Source organism: Saccostrea cucullata, unplaced genomic scaffold, assembly GCF_032062105.1.
Source record: "Saccostrea cucullata isolate Sc308-1 unplaced genomic scaffold, CSIRO_AGI_Scuc_v1 ctg2112, whole genome shotgun sequence".
Taxonomy (NCBI): Eukaryota; Metazoa; Mollusca; class Bivalvia; order Ostreida; family Ostreidae; genus Saccostrea; species Saccostrea cuccullata.
The window spans coordinates 60,050-81,156 of record NW_026940179.1 but is presented as its reverse complement, the minus strand read 5'-3'; the positions used below and the strand labels follow the sequence as shown (position 1 = coordinate 81,156).

General features: G+C 30.6%; 1 long non-coding RNA gene across 1 annotated transcript; it reads right to left on the bottom strand.

Annotated features, from left to right (window-relative positions):
- Positions 1-10,879: 10,879 nt before the first annotated feature.
- On the bottom strand, positions 10,880-12,901 carry LOC134254915 (uncharacterized). Its single transcript, XR_009989406.1, has 4 exons — positions 12,831-12,901; positions 11,620-11,778; positions 11,252-11,336; positions 10,880-10,989 (listed from the first exon to the last, which is right to left on the bottom strand). It is a non-coding gene; the product is annotated as an uncharacterized LOC134254915 (long non-coding RNA).
- Positions 12,902-21,107: the final 8,206 nt, after the last annotated feature.

Sequence of the window (21,107 nt, the reverse complement as noted above, 5' to 3'; positions counted from 1 at the left end):
CTCTAAGGTAACTGGACAGACAAATGTATTTTAATGGGAACAGTTCTACACATATACAATTTATAAAGATATCTTCATTTTTTGTTGACCAATCGTAAGAAATTCTTACCTGTAAAGAACGTGTAACGAATTTGTTCATCCCTGAGGGGTTTTTATAATGAATTTTGTTTGGTAACATATGCATGACATGAAATATTACGTTGCAATATCCGTAAAATGACGTCAGTTTTACCACGCAATGAAACATATGTCGGATTCATTTACAAAGAAAATCCGGGTCGACAAAATCAACAGGAAGAATATTTATTTTCAATAATTTATTTTTAAGTATTTTTACCATATACCTCTTGGGAATATAGTTGTAAGGTATGTGTCCTTACCTGTTTTGAAAACCTCTTTTGAGCTATGTGCAATAATTCAAGATTTAGCCATTTCTTTCAACCAAGCAAACTTAGTGTTCCTTTAATTTTTTAAGGAAAGGACATTAATTCTTTATGGTTATTTGAATGTTTATGTAATAATTCACGCTAGGTAGATTTGTTTTCTATTATCTATTTGCTTTGAAAAGTCAGATCTCTTTTATGACTTCACATCAGAAACATACAAATTTTATAACAGTCTTGGAGTCTTTATTTATAAAAGATCTTAAAATTCTTTAAGGCAGCACATTAAAAAAAGAGCATAGATTTTAGGGTAGGGATATAAACAGTCGTTGTGATCCTTCAATTAGTAGGAAAAAAAGAGCGTATAATAAACATAACCGAGATTTTTTTAAGTACAATATATTTTCAAGAGAAAAAGAAATGGTTTTAAAATAATTAAGTGTCCTTATGACCTTTATTTACGTGTCAAATCGCACTGTTTGAATGTAGTAACAAGCGTTCCAACAGGAACTTACCAACATGTTGCCATGCATAAAAGCATATTGTTTTGGTAATACTTGAAATTAAATCAACCGGATTCAACCTCTTATTTCATTTTAGAAAAATAATTATTTTTTCCTTTACATGATATCGACATATAAGAACAATTATGTGCTGTGCGAAACGGCTTTGACGAAATTTACATTGGTATCATTGTCGAATGAATTGCCTTTATTAACAGGTATGCTCTTTGCGATGGGATGCTCTGCTTGAGGATGCCTTTTTATTTTAATTTTTCTTTATTTTTAACGAAAAATACATATACCATAAACATTTCTTTTTATATTCCACCTAAAACATCTGAATTTGCAGTGTTTTGTTCTTATTTTATAAAACTGAAAATTAAAGTTAATGTAAATATATTTACATTTACTGTGTTTTTCCAGTAAGCAAACAGTAAAATTTATTTGAATACCATTGTCGTGTAAACTCACGCGTAGAAATATACATAAAGAAAAGTGTGTTAATGTGACGTCACAGTGAGGCTACAGAGACGTTAGAAAAATACAAAAAAAAATAGGGCACCGAGGAATTCAATTATTGAATATATTTTTTAATGCTGTAAGACATGGAAAATATAGATATAGGATATTTTTAAGTTTAGTGTGAATGATTTGTGTGTGAATCACACAGATTTGCAAGTAGGCATATTATTCCTAAAATATGGCTACGTGACAAGGGTACTTGGAAGTAGGAAGAAGTGTTGGAAGGAAAAAAAAAGCAGCAAGGTATCATAATAATCAATGTTGACGAAAATGATCATATTTGTTCAGAGAGTGTCCGTGCAGGCTTTAGAGGGGACAAATTTTTCCTTACTTGGTTAAATGAATTTCTCTTTTCTGTGTAAATGTTTTTTCTTGTTTTATTTGTGTCGCAAGAGTATCCAATTCCTAGTTTTTGGGGTTTTTTTTTTTTCAAAAGAAATACTATTGTAAAGACATCGTAAAAATTTAAACATATTTTAAATTTTAAGCTTTTTACAAATATTGATTACATTTGAAAGCCAAAAAGAAAAAAAAAATTGTGTCCTCAATAGAATATTTGACCCAGGAGAATGATCTGAATAACTTTTGTTCACAATGAAGAAAGAAAATCAATTAGGAACGTTTTTTAGATATTGAACTAAAACCATAAATATTCCAACTTTCCCCCCAAACTCTGATGCATTGTTCATTCATAAAGTTGTTAGAGGGTCCGATATTTTTTTCCTTAGTAGGAAAAATAAATAAAGATAAATTCACTTTCATAGGAAAAAGTTTGTGTTTCGAGGGTTGTCCCATAAAAAGGCGAACATATTTAATATATTTTGTTTCACTAGGACTCTAGAAGTAAACTTTTGTATACATCATGATCAACATTTTTTGAATCATGCCTAAAATATTCAGTGAAATATCGCTATAAATAAAAATTTCCTCTCATGTAAACGAAGCTATCAAATCAGCTGTCGGCGCAACACTGACGTATCTCGTAGTGTTAACGAATTTGTTCTATAAACTGTGCCTCTATACAAATTAATTAATTAATTAACACATTCGGCAATGTATTTAATAAATTTGATTCTAGTTACCGTTATACATCTCAAATACTAGCGTTACTAAAAGATTGGGGAGTTGATTCTTTCAATAAACAATTTCACATTCTCATCTAACATTTTATTTAACAGTTGAACAATAAACGTCTTTAATTTCATATATCATAAAAAAACCTGTTATATAACATAATTGATCGATTTATTTAACAGCGGTCTTTACATTCAGGATATATTCATTAATCTTCTCACACAAGTCCAAATTTATTATGTGGTTTTTTTTTTTATATTGGATAACCAGTCAAGTCAAATTTAAACCTGTTATTCACACAGCGAAACCTGTTTCAACGTAGTTGTTTTGCATGTTTTAACATCGTTAACTATCTTTTTGTCAGATATGTCTAGAGGATTATATCCAAAATGCTCAAAATGTTTTATTTCAATTTAATGAAATTTATTGCCTGCAATACCGTATTAACGTCACCATTTGCGCTGACAATTTGTCACTTTTTCAATCGCTTTGTATATATTTGTCATATAACTTTTAATTATGTCACTTAAATAAAATTTTACACACAAACGTTAACCAAATCATTACGTATATATGTGGGTATTTTTTTTACGTTATATTGCCAATAGGCGCGAAAACAAAAGTTTACAAAAAAGTTAATTAAATGTTATTCGTAAATAAAAAAAAATTGTCTTGGAATCGAATTCAACGTCAAATATCAATGTTGTTTTCATATTTTTGTATATAACATCACAGACCTATAACATTTTGTCAGAATGTTATGCTTTTTCGACTTAACAGCATCCAAAAATTATTACGCCTGTTATGGTTCAAAAGTATTTGAAATATTCACAAAAGTGTGTTTTTTCCTTAATATAATCCTCGTATTTAAACTTCATATTTATTTCACGATGAGGTTTATAAAACTGATTATGATTCTGCTGCTGTCTTTTGATTGTTTTGCTCGAGCAGAGACCCCAACAAAACCATGTGTCTGTTTACCCTACGGAACCTGTCGCTGTGCCCGACTGGTCAGGGTAAGCTAAATATTCTTGTCATATTTTTTCTCAATTATTCCTTAAACAATCAGTTATCACGCATAATACAGCAAAAAATCATCAATAATTAATTTTCTGTAATCTTGAGAATTTCGTTATAAAAGATGTAAATTTTATTATTTTTTTACCTCAAGGGGATTCAAAATCAGTTCGCTATATCCGTAAATTCGTTATATCCGATTTTCGTTAAAAAAGTTTTTAAATGTTAATATTTTACACATTATTTTGCAATCAAATGCATTACGAAATTTAAGGAATAGGAAAATTTTTATTTGTGATCATTAGAATTTCTATATGTTATATGAAAAATAGCATTGATTACATCGTAAAAAAAATAAGACAGTTATTTTGATAAAATAAATGTACTTTCATCCGGAAGGCAAAAATGCTTAAAACAAAATTACATTTTCGTAACGAATATTAGGAGCTTTCCCTTCCTCTCCGACTTATTATATCTACGTGACATACGATTTTTTTTTCGCTACATATTTCGTATAAAAGTTCTATATAATATTTTTATTTCAGAATTCTGCTGAAAAGTTCAGAGAATTGCAAAAAAGAGTAAGTTTAACTTTTTTTACGGTTAAGTCAGGAATGATGTATATTTCTTTTTATCTTATATGAATTAAACTTGACTTCTTTTAGATTCTAGTAATTTTGTTTGTTTCTTTTTGAATCATTGATTTTTTTTAGAAAACAAATGAAAGTATAGCTACATTTACTTTGTAAAAAAAACTATATAATATTTGTTTTTATTTAGCTGGACAAAATGATCAATTCAGAAACTGTTTAAAAAGACCTTCCTGTGCAGTGTGAATAAAGCCCTTGCGTTTTAAAATATGAAACAGATATAAAAATTAATTGTGTCTCTTCATGCTTTATTTTGATCCTCATTTTATTATGATATGAATCAGATTGGAAAGCATTAAAGACTATTCTAGCCCTATTTTCTAAAAAGGTTGCAGGTAATACACACAGTTTCATATAAAATTTTCTTTGTAGAAAAAGAAACAAAAAAGAGCAAAATTTTGCAATGAAGTACCGGTTTGCCTAATATTAAAAAATTAAAAGGGCGACAGTGTAAAACGTTCAAATATAACATTCTGCTCTTGTTTTTTTTTTCAAGCATATGTACTGCTTCAAATATTTGAATAAATATATATATTTCAATAGTGTGTCATGATTATCAATTAGTGAAACCCTATCAAAATAATTCTTTCAGAAATCTATTCGATCAATAAAACAAACCTTTACCGAAAAAGAAATTTTCAAGAACATTAAATTTTTAGGGCACAATTATGGTTAAACACAACAAAATGTTTTTAAATGTTAATATTTTACACATTATTTTGCAGAACTAGGAAAATATTTGTATTTGTGTTCTGAACTTTCTAATGGTACACGAAAAATGCATATTTAAAAAATTATATTTGATAAAATAAATTACTTCCTAAGGCAAAGATGCTGGACAAAATTGCTTTCGTAACGAATATTAGGAGCTTTAATTATATCTACGTGACATACGATTTTTTTTTTCGCTACATATATCGTAGTAAAAGTTCATATTTTATTTCAGAATTCTGCTGAAAAGTTCAGAGAATTGCAAAAAAGAGTAAGTTTAACTTTTTTTACTTCCATTATTCCTTTTTAGCTGTTAATATAAGGGACTTATTGAACTAATAATTTTGTGAATATTTTTGAATCATTGATTTTTTTTAGAAAACAAATGAAAGTTGCTACATTTACTTTGTATTTAAGAAAAACTATATAATATTTGTTTTTATTTAGCTGGACAAGATGATCAATTCAGAAACTGTTTAAAAAGACCTTCCTGTGCAGTGCGAACAGTATTCCTTGCATCTTAAAATAGAATAGAAAAACACATTGTGTCTCTTATGCTTTATTTTGATCCTCATTTTATTATGATATGAATCAGATTGGAAAGCTGTCAAAGACTATTCTAGCCCTTTTTCTATAACATGGTCAAGGTACATACACACAGTACATATAAAAAACTTTGTAGAATAAGAAACAAAAAAGAGCAAAATGCAATGAAGTACCGGTTTGGAAATATTAACAAAAATGACGACAGTGTAAAACGTTCAAATATAACATTCTGCTCTTGTTTTTTTTTTCAAGCATATGTACTGCTTCAAATATTTGAATAAATATATATATTTCAATAGTGTGTCTTCTATGATTATAATTAGTGAAACCCTATTAAAATAATTCAAATTCAGAAATCTTATTACGATCAATAAAACAAAGGTTTACCGAAAAAGAAATTTTCAGGGAGATGTTTTTTTAGACAAGCACAACATAATGGTAAGCATCATCAACAAAATAAATATACAGTAGTTTCTGATTATAATGACACTAAAAACGTACATGGTATGCTTATTGGGGTTATATTGAGGCTACAATATAAGGATTTATTAAATGCGTAATAATTTGAATATTCGATTTGCATGAAAATAAATGCATTTTACAAGTACCGAATTCTATCATAAATTTTCCTTTGAGAGATAGCTCAAACATCTTCCATTAATACTTTCAATTAAATACCACAAATAAACTTTTTTGTATTGCATTATTATAATGACACTAAAAACGTAATGGTATGCTTATTGGGGTTATATTGAGGCTACAACGTACTGATTTATTAAATGCGTAATAATTTACATTCGATTTGCATGAAAATAAATGCATTTTACAAGCTACCCCTTTCTATCATAAATTTTCCTTTGAGAGACTGACCAGAGAACTTTTTTGTTTACAATGGTGCGTTCTATATGGAACACTCGTATTCGGAATGTGTTGGGTATAGTCATATAATACTCTTTCGTAAAACAAACTTCAGACTGAAGTATTTCTAATAAAGTCGTTAAGCCATTATTTAGATGTTGATGGATTGAACTTTCGATGAATGATTTTCTAATATGAGTTTTACTTATAATGCATCATTGGTTTTGGGGTTATAAAATTCATTTGATGGAAAAGAAGATTCGATCAAGTACTCTCCATACAAATTTTGTGGCGAATAGTCATTGTTTTTTGTATAAGATATCATTAATTTATGAACCTTTCTACTTGTTTGTTGAAGATCCTATCATACATTTTAACAATCGCAACTTCATGGACCTTTCTGACTAGCTGAAAAACAAGTTCGAGTGTAACAAAGACGCTATGACAGCCCCCCCCCCCCTTTTTTCAAGATGTTTGAAATAAATGCATGGGGACCGTTTATGTGTAAACTATGTTAATTAACTTTACTCAATTTAATATTATATCACCTAAAATATAGAACAGAAGGGTCTATCCTTTATTTGTATATACAGGAAATGTATAAAATTTTAACATTCGGTGATTTTTATAAATTCGAGGTTGTTTTTCCGACCTCTGACGGAGAGACCCGAGAGGATGTGATTGACATTTTGAACGATAGGAGTTGCATCAGGTTATAATTCTACCTGTATATCTTAAAAATTAAAGTTTAAGGTTTTTTCAGGTATAAATCTTTTTGTATTTTCATGGATTATTGTATATGCAATGTCCAATAAGCATATCTTTGAAAATAAACCTCTCAGTTGGTATGAAATATATTCTGAAGAATATGTAAACAAAATTCCCAAAATTTTAAAGGTCTATTTATAAAATAAGCTTTTTATAGCAAATCACAGTAAACAGTTTCATTTAAATCAATTTTTTCATGTTTTATATTCATGGAAATTAACTGGTTAAACTTGTAAATAGTATTCTTCTACAGAGATTGTGATTTAGTATTCATCTGATATATTAAAGCAATCGTTTGATAATTGCATAAATATATGTTATGGTCTTTCATCTAAAGTAAAGTACAAAACTATACTTTTTCTATGAAATAAATCAGTTATCAACTGCCTCTGAGATATTTTTATCAACAAAACTATATCATCAAACGCCGAGCAACATCTTTGGAAGAGAGGCAATCTGATTTTGTTAAATAATCAACTTTTAAACATAACTATTTCGTCAAACTTTATATCCTATAATCAATATTTGCACTGTATGTTCAACTTTTCGATTTCATGAACCGTTCACGGTAGCCTTCGCTTCGTGATCGTGAAGCCTGGGTTCGATTCTCGTTCGCGGCGCCGCGTCAAACCTAAGACGTAAAAATAGGCAGCGACTGTTCCTTCGCCAAGCATTCTGCATCAGAAGTGAAAGTCATGGGTCTTTCGGATATGATCTTAAAAACGTAGCTCCCGTGTCACGGTAGGCGGTGGCACGATAAAGAACCCTCACTGTTCAGTGACCCTGAGTGCCGAGTATAGATCTAAATTTGAAGCCCTTCACCGGCATCGGTGACGTCTCCATATGAGTGAAAAATTCTCCAGAGGGACGTTAAACAGTATACTATCAATCAATCAATCGATTTCATGATAAGTCGTTTGAAAACTGAACCTACGATTCCTGAATAAGGACGAATTTGAACAATTTCGTGATCTTTTGTGGTCTTTTCTGACTTTTCCTACGGTTTGCGTTATATTAATAGACTTATGAAATGAGACTAATCAGAAATTGTAGTCGTATTGATCGGCAACCATTCCATTAATCTCAACCAGAACATTAAACAGAAAGTATACTTCGACAGATTTGGAAACATATATTTAACATATAAGTTGCTATACAGCCAAAATAATTTTAAAAGAGGATTACGCATTACTTTCTCTATAAACTACAGAATCAAAAGATTTCTATCCAAGAGAAAGTAAATAGCACGTATAGACTGCAACCTTCGGTTCAAGCGATTACAAGTTTATTTGTGAAGTCGTGAATGTTGAAGGACAATATTTCTCTTCAATGTGGAAAATTAGTTACATGTACGTACAAATCAAAGTATGAATGAAGGACGAAGGAAATAAAATTCCGAATTAAACAACAACAACAACAACAAAAACACTGATATAGCTAATACTATTTTAAAATTTAAACAAACAGATATCGAAATCTCGCGTCAGACGTATACAAATTAGACTTAATTTATCTTCCCTACCACAGGATAACAAAGTACAAGAAGTAGAGGCTCCCAGTAATGTAGTAATAAGAAAGAAGATAATTTACTGGAGTGCATCACATGTGAAAAATTATGATATTGTATGAAATTGTTGTATCTTTTAATTTAAATACACTTGTACAGATGCACCCATTGACTTTGTAACTTTTTTTTATACCTACAGTGACATAGGGCTTTGGCTTATATGGTATCACCCGAAGGACAGGTCGCGAAGTCCCATATGTACCTTTTTGTAATTATACTTTAAGTTTAATTTTTCAAACTATTAATCTTTAATTGATTAGAATAAGATTTCATTATCTTAAACTGGGATGCTTCCTTTCTTTCAAAGAGCTAGAAAGGCTTAATTGCATTTTAGATTATATTTTCAAAAATGCAAAAGCAAAAAAAAAAAAAAATAGTCAAAAATGAATGTTTTGTACATGAGGGGATTTTGCTAATTTTTTCATCATTCATAGACTGCGTTTTATCAGGTCGTTCTTTCCAAGCATATTTGATTTGTTTCTAGGTTGATATTTTTTTTTAATAAATAAACTTAGATAATTCCTTTTAGTGTCAAAGATTAATTGGTGCAGAAAGATAAATTATCTTATGCTTTGTGCTTGAAACATTCAAAATAAAGAGAAGGATATAAAGTATATCTTAATAAAATACCATTTCTTATGATTACTTCTTGTTCATCAGGAGATCGTATGCTGCTCTTTACAATCTCAGATTATGCTGAATATTGTTTTGAACAGTCAAATGGTTCTTGAGAAGACGTTTTTAACAAACGCTGGATGCTTCTTATGTTTGATTTAATGTCGTAAGTTTTCATATCTACCGTATTTCCGTACATATGAAAGTATTTGAGTCAAGGACACTCTTCGACATTTTTTAATTTTTCAGAGGGATATTGAGTTATTGCCAACAAAGGAAAATGCACTAAGAAAGCTTTAAACACTAAAAAAAAACTGTTTTGGACTTAGAAAAAATATATTATATAATGACATGCATATTGATACTATTCCATTCATTTAGAACATAGGGTACGTGTCTTCTTTGCGTGAGAAAAGTTTCAAAGACGATGGATCATTTGTGAGCAGAAATTACTGTTGTTTACTCAGATCGGGAAAATAATGAAAATAATTAATTAAATTTCTTACTCTTGATCTTATACGTATAATGCTAGAAATATTTTAATCTATTACAAATCATGTAATTAACTGTAAATAACAATTTCTTTAATCTTACATCTAAGGGCAGATTACTTTAAGTGCATAAAACTACCCTATAAATAGAGCTCTTTAGTTTGCAGTGTTTAGAGCGTTCTTAAGCCTAAAAATAGAATGATGGTACATGACAGTAAAGAAGTGGACGTAGGGATGTTACTGTTGAAATCTGTAACTGATAGACAATAGAATTAAAATTTATATTTTGTAGAAGCTGAGATATAAGAAAAGAGATATATACTAGTACAGTGTACATGCAAATAGAAAATATCTTATCGGGAATTTATTTCATGGATATTTTAGTTTCAGCTTAGATTTTGTTTTCCAAGACATATCCAAAAAAAATCTTGTATCGTCCACCTGGTGAAGAGGTTAGAGCGTCTGGTTTATGGTCGCGGGTTCGATTCCTACAGTGGGACCTGGAGATGTGTCCTTAACCAATTATTGCTTAAGTTTTGCAAGAAAGAGAACTTTAATGGTAATTTCTGTCAATATGGTGTTCCCTGGCGTTGGTGACGACTTTTATGCTGACATAAGCATTGCAAAAAGATGTACTCCTTTGCTTACTTTCGCTTTCACCAGGAATTTTTGCGTCACTTCCCCTGCTTGATTTATGATTCAACATATACCAATTAAGTTAAGATGAAATAAGATTAGATGAAATACTGTAAGATAAGATGAAATAACGATACAGTGTTATTTTCATCGCGTCTTATTTTCATCCATTATTGTAACATTTTTTCCCGCTTTGAATTTGCCCAGACACAATTCTGTATAAGAGGTAATGGACTTTTTTTTCTTTAAATACGCCACTTTTTAATATCGTCCAATTGCAACGAAGGGGCGAAAATTTAATTAGCGAAAATTTTCCTGTATACAGTATTCGTGGAATCCAGCGCAGATACTACAAATTGGTGGTTGGGAATTCCCAATCATTGTTCGAGATATAACGTTTGAAAAACCGACGTTTATTAACAATTACAAAATTACACAACATAAAGAGGATTTGTATTATGGTTTTTCCATAAGTAGAAAATAAAATAAAACATTCCATTGCTCTGCAGGAGAATACATGTATTTATTGCTACTTTTAAGATATTATTATTTATATGAAATCAAGCTGCTTGTAGGTCAATTCAAAGGGATGTCCTGACGTACTTTTTTGATCCAAGTTCTTCAAAATTATCAAAACACCTGAAACACCTGGAAAAAAAAACAGGAAATATTCTTATCAAAATCCTTTTAAATTAAAACTGAATAAATATATTTTCCGACTCAAATATATGATAGTATATAGTACATTTTCGTGACATTTGAAGCCTCGGGAATTTAAATAAAGAATGTGTTGAACAATTTAAAAGGACAAGAACACAATGACATTGCTTGTTTCTTTACAACTTCTATTTGCAATATTGTTGTAGTTAAAACGCTTTTTGTAGATAGGAGAACATTATCATAGACTTACTTCTCTAATGGTGTTTAAATCTCTTCCTAGGATGAAAAAAGTTTGCAATGTTCTTTGACAGGCTCCGTTTAACTGTCAATCTATGCTGCATCAAAAATGAAATAAATATCTCTTAGAATTTTCTATATAATCTTTAAAAAGCTTAAGAAGCATGAAAAAGTCCTATTGGTCGTATCATTTAACTAAATATACATTTATACATGACGAATATCCAATTTTTGAATGCAAAATATTTTTTCCTGAAATAATAACATGTTTAATCAAAAATGAAATTGTCCGAAATTCTTATTGCAATCTCCCTTGAGACAGACACATTCAGAAATGTTAGATTTTATAAATTTGATAGTAGTAAGGGGACGAAAATTCACCTGGGATTCTCTCAATCCAGGAAAGTCCCCACAATAATTACAGTACTTCTCACAAATGGCTTCCAGGCCAACGTGACCATACTGACAGCAGTAGCGAATACATCTCCCACAGACACAAGATACACCAATAAGGAAACAGAGGAAAACTAACAGCCTCATCTGAAAAAGATAAAATTAAATAGATGTACATTTTATATAGAATTACATTGATAGATATTGACTATGTATATCAGGAACGTGCATAGACATTTATAAGACCTGAATAGCAGTGCAGAATGCCCATACCTTCGATCAGATAAAAAAGATCTTTTTGATGGGGTGTTGAAGACGACTGCGTAATCATAAGACTTTTTTGCAGAACATTATTTTTAAATCTGTTTATATATAAAAATCAATATTTCTCTGATATAGTTAGAAGCGCATTTTTGGTCATACATTTTTTAATAATTTCGTAATATGATCAAATTTTTAAAATTTATCAAATTAAGCATGCTGCGTGTGTAAATAAAATGTCGGAGGGTTATTGTTTTGATTATAATTTACAGCTGTGATTTCAAGGGCAGTTATCACAAAGAAGATCCAAGTGGCAAAATTAATTTTACTGTTTTCTAAAGTATAATACTGATTTCTACGCTATGAAAAATTGAAATTAAAATGTATCACAGCTATATAGAATGAGTAGAAGCGTTTCATAAAATTAAACATGAAAATTTGACCTTTATAATTATTTATTCCACATTTAAGTTATGGTTATAAAGCATTAAAATATTATATGTAAATACGCCATCATTTAAAAACTCATTTATCAGCATTTTTAAAAAGTATGTTTAAATTTCAAGAAAAAAAGAAAGAATTATGGAACTTTGGTATGATTAAATAGAATTGTGAAATATAACTTGTATGGAAAAACCTCCCATCTAAAACTAGAGTGCGTTATAAAAAAAATCATGTTCATTTTTTTCAAATGTACTTGAAAATGAATTTAAATTATATGATATTTTTTCCGTGAAACTTATTTGATTTACAAGTAATTTAATAATTGTCAATTTCGATAAATTTTAGAAAAAGTAAATAATTACGTTCGATACCAGTACATTTCTTTCAATTACTTCATCCCTACAATTTACCTGCAGTAATGCAATCGAATCACATAGAAATATTGGCTTAAGAGTACTAATCTATATATGGTGTGAAACACGCCGATAACATACCTTTAGTTTTCTTCGATATTCTCTGATTCCGACAATAGATTTAATCTCTCAGTTTGTCAAATGTTCATCATAAACGACTCCCACTTGTATTTATGCTAAACTTCAAAAGGTTAAATTCTAAATATGTTCTTTTTGACCCCATGCGAAAAACATTTGATTTGACATTTTAAAAACATTTATATTGACAAGTTTTTGTATTGTACCAACTCGGTTAAATTTGGTATTTGAGTGTGATGACTGTCATGTAATGAATAGTACATGTATTTCAAAAATCCCGAATTTCATTTAAACCAGGTTATGACTGATAAATCTGTAGCACTACAAAGTCCGATGGGACTCTAAAGTCCGCTGTTCACGCCAAAGTTCGATAGTCTGCACCAAAAACCCCGATGGTTTGACACGCCAACGTCTGATGATGCAAAAAACAATTTGCGTTTATTACATCATAGCACTACTGCACAAAACTGTAATACCGCGCCATGCCAAGGTCCTAAATAAGTATAAACAAGTATCATTACTCGAAAACTAACCCTTATTTTTCGAATAGGTGCAAAACTAACCCTGATCGCTTGAAAAGTGTGTAACAAGCATAATATGATATCTTGGGTGGATGCAATGCTAGCTCTTATCACTCAACAAGTGTGCAAGGACTAACAATCTTCGGGTGGTGCAAAGCAAGTACTAACCCTAATCAGTCGAGTGGTTTGCTAGGACGAATCCTAATATCTCAGAAAGTTACAAGCAAAATCAATAAAAATTATAAAATGTAAGCCAGGACAATTTCAGAAATTAGGACTTTGGCTTTTGAATGAAGGACAATTTAAAAATGAATAAAATATGAAGAAATTTTACTAACTTTTGGATCAACCCTCGTACAATGTATACATTTAATTAATTTATATTCGATTGTTTGAGGCCAAAGTCTACTCCAGAACAATCAAGGATTTTGTTTACAGACAAAATAAATTTTCATGAATTATCTTATTTCAAGTTGTTGTGATCCCGGATTTTATGCATCCGTTTTGTTCCAGATTTGTTACATAAAAACGTGCTAAAACAACATAGGCCTAATTGCAGATCTCCTTGACAAAGTCTACATACCTGCAAGTAAAATTAAAGCATTTTATAATAAATACCATCCCATTTTCAAATATCACTCAGTCAATTAAAAGGTTAGATCTTTGTTATAATTACTCACTACTAATTGATATTAATTAATATTTATTTATTATATAAATATATAAAGAATACAATAAGTTGACTGAATTTTGTTTTTATGATACATACAACAAACAAATTTTCTTATATCCCGAACTATAAAGTTACACTTGTATTTTTTGAAAGATTTTCTTCAATGATGATGTAATTTATTAATTTTAGTTCTATGAAATGTTCAAATGCTCTTTTGAAAATGTCCAAAGAAATTGTTGAGCAAAAAAAACCTAACTGTTTTTTTTAACTCCAAAAAAAAATACAAACCTGTAAAGTTATTTTTTTTACTTTTTGCCAATTAATATGGACTGGGCAAAGACTTTGTTGTTAATCTAAACAAATATCAGTTCTACATTTTAAAAAGTACAATAAATTAATTGTTTTTCATTGTAAGCGACATTAAGATTTTTTTTCATTTTCTCTCCATTTGTGCCATTTTATTCTAGAAAACTGCAATTTTCCCGTGACAGAATGAGCAAATAATTTCCTGTATTTCTTTTGACGTGTAAATCTCTTTTAATATAGATTCTTTGATTGTACGAGTATGAGTAAGTTGAAATTCAAGCAATATTTGATCTCTCTCTCTCCTTTTAAAAATATTAAATAACAATATTCAAAAGCATATTAATGAGCACGGTTAATGATAGCTTGGTTACAAAAAAAGTTTATTTCGTTAACAAGATAGGAATTGGTAAAAAAAAAAAATGTTTATTTTTTATCACACAAACTTCTCAGTTTTTCGAGCGTCTCGATTCATTTTTGACTCCCATTGAGGTCTTATCCTTCTGGTATATAACTCGCCTCCTGCTGCTGACATCGTGTAATCAACATAGCTTCCTAAAGAAATGCGCCTACGTCTGTATCATATCATCATCCACTGTATTTGCCATTTCCAACGAATACTGTAGCACAAAAAAACTAAACTAGAGGTACTGTGAGCACTGAGCTCACTAAAGGATACCCCCCGCCTCCCATAATGCCCATGTGTTGCTATTGTTCTACGGTAATGTGTAAAGAGGAATAACTCGTACAATCAAATGTTATCCAGAAGCTTCTATATGTGACGTTATAGGTAAACATATAATGGCAATGTCAATGTTTTGCTATGGGAAACCTAAAATACGTGTCGAATAAAAAAAGTAAAATAAAAAGTGTACAATGGCAATATGTAATTAAGATTCTGTGAAAGTTTCATTAAATTTCGCTCAGTAGTATAAGAGAAGTTACGGATAAGAGACAAAGCGTAATAGACGGACGGACGCACGGAAATCCCGATTAATATATACCCTCCCACTTTTCATGCGGGGGGTATTATTAGAGGTTCAGAGAGCATGCAATGATCTTACTAAATAATACCCCCGCCTCCCATATGGTTTTAATGGCAAAGTCCATGTTTTGCTGTGGCTGGGAAACCCAAAAAATGTGTCGGATCAAAAAGATATTTCTTTGATCAGGATTTTGATTAGGCAATCCCTTGATTGTTTTAACTTCCACGGGGGAGATATATTGTGTATTTTTGGGAAATGATTTTGAAGAGATTTTCACTAATTATTTTTTTTCTTAAGTTGAATTTCTTAACAAAATCATTCAAAGTTGAAGATATTTAAAAGACATATAATTATTAAATTATATATAATATAATACATATGTATAAGATATAGGGTGAGTTCACCATGCATCGGACACATACCTTGCTTCGGAAAACTTTAGGCAATATACTCTCTTTCAACTTAAGAGTTCTGTGTATTTATTTGTTTCTGTCTTAAAGATGAAGATTTGATTTTTTTGTGATACCGATTGTTTTTATCATGTTTTATCATGTGATAAAAAATACCCCGAGAATAGCCTTGAAGTTACGTCATATTTTACATCATCAAAGGGGAATAACCCGAAATTTTTGATTTTAACACTGTGCCGGATAATTATGCCACTTCAAAAGTGGCATTTTGGCGCCCGCCAAATCCTCATTTCACATGAAAATCATGTATACCAAGTGGTAGACCATCACTCACAGAGTTCATAACTACCTTTGTTACAGGTAAATCTCACCTGTCAGGTGAGATAATCACCTTTGAACAAAAAATTCCCTTAGGAAAAATAAAGTTCCTGTAGGAAAAATAAAATTCCTGAGGGATATTATCAAAATCCTGCAGGATTTCTTAATTTCCTGCAGGATATTTAAAAATTCCTGTGGGACTTAAATTTACCATGGGAGAATTTAATTTCCTAAGGAAATTTATTTTCCTAAAGGAGAAAAATAAATCCTATGGGAGAAAATATATCCTATAGGAAACAAAATTTCTCCTAAGGGAATTTTTTTCTCCCTTAGGAAAAAAAATTCCCTTAGGATTAAAATTCCCATAGGAATTTGAGAGTTATTCCTATAGGATTATTTTTTGTGCCATCTTCGTCTTAATTTCATAATCTTAGTTTTAAAAAAAAATCCCTTAGGAATTTGAAATATTATTCAAATAGGATTTTTTGTATCTACCCATTTTGAGTATGTTGTACTGTTTCCTCTTATTTGTGTGTGGATATCAGTGTTTAACAAGAACATTAGCCCTAAGAGCCTTGAATCCCTCTTCTGATAAATTGTAAAATCTATCACAAAGTCTTGAAATTCCAGTGGTAGGTCATCATGACCTACATTTTGGTTAAAACAGTCTGAAGACCTATGATGATGCATCAACTGACAAAGGATGATGACTCTAAGCCAATAAGTACCGGAGATGTTTAAGGAATCACTGTCTAGTTAATGTTGTATGCCAGGGCATCAACGATAGTGGGAAACATGGGATAATCTGCATAACGGGCTTCGAGTAATATTTCCATTTCATTGTGAAATATTAAAAATTGTAGATTTAGACTTTAAAAATGTAGTCTAATAGACTTGAATTACACAAGGACTCCCATATCAATTTCAATAGTCCTCGCCCACTGACGTCAAAACTAAGGCAGCCGCACTAGATTTACATGCATATTTGGCCTCCTTAGCGTGAGACACAGAGACAGATGGGCACGAGATTTGCATTTAGGCCTCCTTAGCTCCTGACCAATCGATCTGGCTGCCTAATTTACATTCCGGCAGAATTATCCAAAAATAAACTCCCCTAACTTTCAAAGAGTTATCACAGAGAAAAAAAAATTAGAAACGGAAATATTTAAATATAGCCATAAAATTCAAAATGTAAGTCTTTGTGACCTACTTTTTAGTTGACGTTATCTGAAGACCCAGTTTGCTAGGTATTCCTAATATGTAAAATTTTGATTCCCTACTGTGGCCCCATCCTTCCCCAAAGGGTCATGAATGCATTGATTTGAAGAAGAAAAAATCACCTACATGAGGATGTTTCCATATCAAAAGGATTAAATCATGGCTTCTCTCTAAAATAAGATTTTAAACTTTTATATATATATTATAATATATATATTGCTGTGTAAAACTTTGATTCTCTATTGTGACAAACTTGAATCTATACTGCATGATGATACTTCCATATCAAAATGACTGATCAAATCTTTGTTGTTCTTGATAAAATGATTTTAAAAAAAATACAGGGTATTCCTATGTACAATTTTGATCTCCTGTTGTGGTCCACCCTAATCCCCGGAGTCATGATATGAACAAACTTGAATCTACACTATATAATAAATGTTTCTGATAAGTTTAAACTTTTATGGGCCAATGAATGGTTCTTGGGAAGATTTTTGAAAGATGGCTACAAATATACATATTTCTTTATTAACTCCCCTTTAAATATGTGCCATTATCTGAACAAATCTTATTTAAAATTCTTACACTGACAAGATAGCCCTAATTTTTCAATCAAAATGTTATCAGATAGACTGTTATGTGACAGAATGTGGCCTGAGTTACGTATGCAAATTGTGTTAATCTGTTTGCGCGGTACGAACCATGCTAACCGTACTTACAATGACACATTCAAGGCACTTCCGTCTGCTAACTTTTGGTCTTGGTAAAGTTGGTGGTGATGTTAATGGAGTAATTCACACAGTTTAAATCAAGAAACTCAAACAGAATGATTTACACTTGCATGAATTATCCCTTCAATCTTCTTCAGTTCTTGTTCTTACTTTCGATTTCATGCTCTTTTTGCTAAAGCGTTTTACTGACTTGGATCAATTGCATCATCTCGGGTCTTTCCGTCAGAGGTCGGAAAAGCAACCTCGTTTTTCCGCTAATCGGAAAGGCCCGAGAAGTTGCGATTGGGTGTACCCCTGTAATCGAACTCAAGGGGGGGGGGGGGGGGATACAAACACATATACTGATTAAATTTGTGTTTTATATTGTTACATAAAAAAGACCTACCGAAGTTGAAAATATAGATTTTAGTTTTTACTTTAAAAAAATGAACAAGTCTTACAATATTTACAAATGCTCAGAAAGTTGAATATGCGACATAAAGAGAATTATTTCTGTGTTTCTTGTTTTATTTTGAATAGTAAAAACAAATACTTTCATGGGAGGAGGTGTTATAGCGAACAGTCAACTACTATACGTAAGTTGTAAATCACATTTTCAAGGAAACAAACTACACACTCCGATTTAAAAAAAAAAAAAAAAAAAAAAAAAAAAAAAAACGTGTTTCCGTGTTTTGTGTGAAAATTAAAAAAAACTTTTAGCAGAGCAAAGTTTGTTAAAAAAGGGACCATATCATTACCGGGCGGATCCGAGGAGGGTCAGTGGTTGGAACCCCACCCACCCCCTTTATTTTTGTACACAGAGCTGAGAGAGAAGGAAAGAGAAAGATTTTTCTGTAATAAAGATATATTTATACGTCTAATAATTTGAAGAAAAAAACTCGGTCCTTTCTGTTCGTTAGATCTATAGATTTTTGCGTATATTTGCTTTCCTTCGTGTACCTGTACCTTAACAACCCTGGCTACGGGTTCCGACCACCCACAATTAAGCGACATGCAAGGAAGATTCCGGCGAAGTTTTACTATACCATTTTCGGACCATCTTCAGAAGCATTTTACCTTTTGAAGTCATTTGTATAAAATATTTCAATATTTCATATTCAATGACGAAGAGAAAGGTTCCTGTAGAATGCAATTATGGAAAGGGGGGATCTGACTGCAGCTCTACGGTCTTTCAAAATATTTTTTTCGGGGAGCTACAGTTATGCATCTAACGCAAAATGAAAGCTGATATGAATTTCTCAAAACCTGTACATCAAATAAACAATTTGAAGGAACTGATCGTAGTCATTTTACCATGATGCAGGGACCTATATACTAGTATATACAGGGGCGGATCCAGCAATTGTAGAAAGGGGGGGGGTCCCAGGTCGGTGTCCAAAGCATTTTTGCATAGAATCATATATAAGAAAGGGAACCCCCAAAATAAATTAAGTAGCAAAAAAACCAGAAAAAATTACCAAAAAAAAAAAAAAAAATGAATTAAAGCAATGTGAGCTGCATATTTGATGTACGAAAAATTTATTGCAAATTTGTAATTAACTAATTTATTAACAGAAAAATAAATCATTTATAAACTTCTGCTGTTTATATTTGCGATGGAAATTTTATTAGCTTTAAACATGTTAAATGAAGCAAAATTGAATTATTGTCGTCCTGTACAATAATGATTTCTTATATAAAACTGTATATTCGGTTGTAAATAAATATTAATTTCTTCTGAAACTTTATTTTGGGCTAATTGGTCAAAAGGGTTTAAATTACTTACAAATTAATCATAATAGCACATACAGCTCATATTGCTTTAAAAAAAACAACACCTAATGTATTCACGACGTTTTAAATTGAGGGGGGGGGGGGATTCCTGTAACTTAAGTTTTCTGTTCGGTACATTAATTTACATTTAATGCTTGAATTTGCGTATTTTCCGGAAACAAAATGTGTGGAAGGAGCTTCCAAAACATAGTATTATTACAGAAAAATTAGATTATTCTGATTGTTATTTCCATATCCACGAAGTTCCTTTGTACATTTATTTAATCATTTTGATTCAGGACATGTACGTGTACACGTTTGAATAATGATATAATGTATATCCAATAATGTAATCGTACTTTACATAATAAAATATTATACATTAATATTTTATTATATGTAAAGTGCGATTACATTATTGGATATACATTATATTATTATTCAAACGTGTACACATACATGTCCTGAATCAAAATAATAAATTTACCCTTCAAAAATGCCTAAAATACCTAGATGTATATTTTTGTGTGATAAAGTGTATTGACCGTGAACGCAAGTTAATTTGAATTTTATTTATTACATTAGTGTTGGTAAACTCATATATCGAATGCGTGAATTGGAATAGAGAAGAATACGGGTAGTTACATAGAAATCAGCCATAAAGAAATAAGTTGCGACAATTGAATAAAAAACAAAATAAAGAAGAGTAAGTATAGTTACATAGAAATCAATGGAAACTGATTTGAAAAAACTCATTCATCGAATAGGGTGGGGTCTGAGTATTAAATTACTAGTATTTTGCTATAATACATATTGTTTAAAATATTAAGAAAATTGTTGTTTGTTAGGTTTTCCTTTATTTATTTATTTTTATTTGTTTTGTTTGATTATTTTTCTTGGGAATCTCTCCCACCCCGGCAAAAAAAAAACCCACAAAGTCTTTTAAAACGTTGTTACGGTCTGTGTAACTACGGGCACCTGTCCTCACGTGTCATATCAGGGGGAGACACGTGTCAGGAAGACACCTGTCACTGTGTATTTTTTGTATATTCTATGTGATTTGAGAGGGTTTTCTACCTAAAGGGAACAAAGGGCTGTTGTCGTGCATGTACACACACACAGTCTCCGCAAGATGATGATTCAATTTGTGTAGTTTTTTTTTTATTATTCAATCATTAAAAATTATTGTATAATAATTCATAAGTTACACAAAAGATCATATCTATAAAATAACCTACATTTATTCAAAGAAGTTTAGTGAAAGAAAAACTATTTAGAACTTATAAGATTTCAATTTTCATCACTGATTTGAAATAAAATTATCCTGTTAAAAATTAAATTATTTCCTTAAATATCGGTATTTCACAC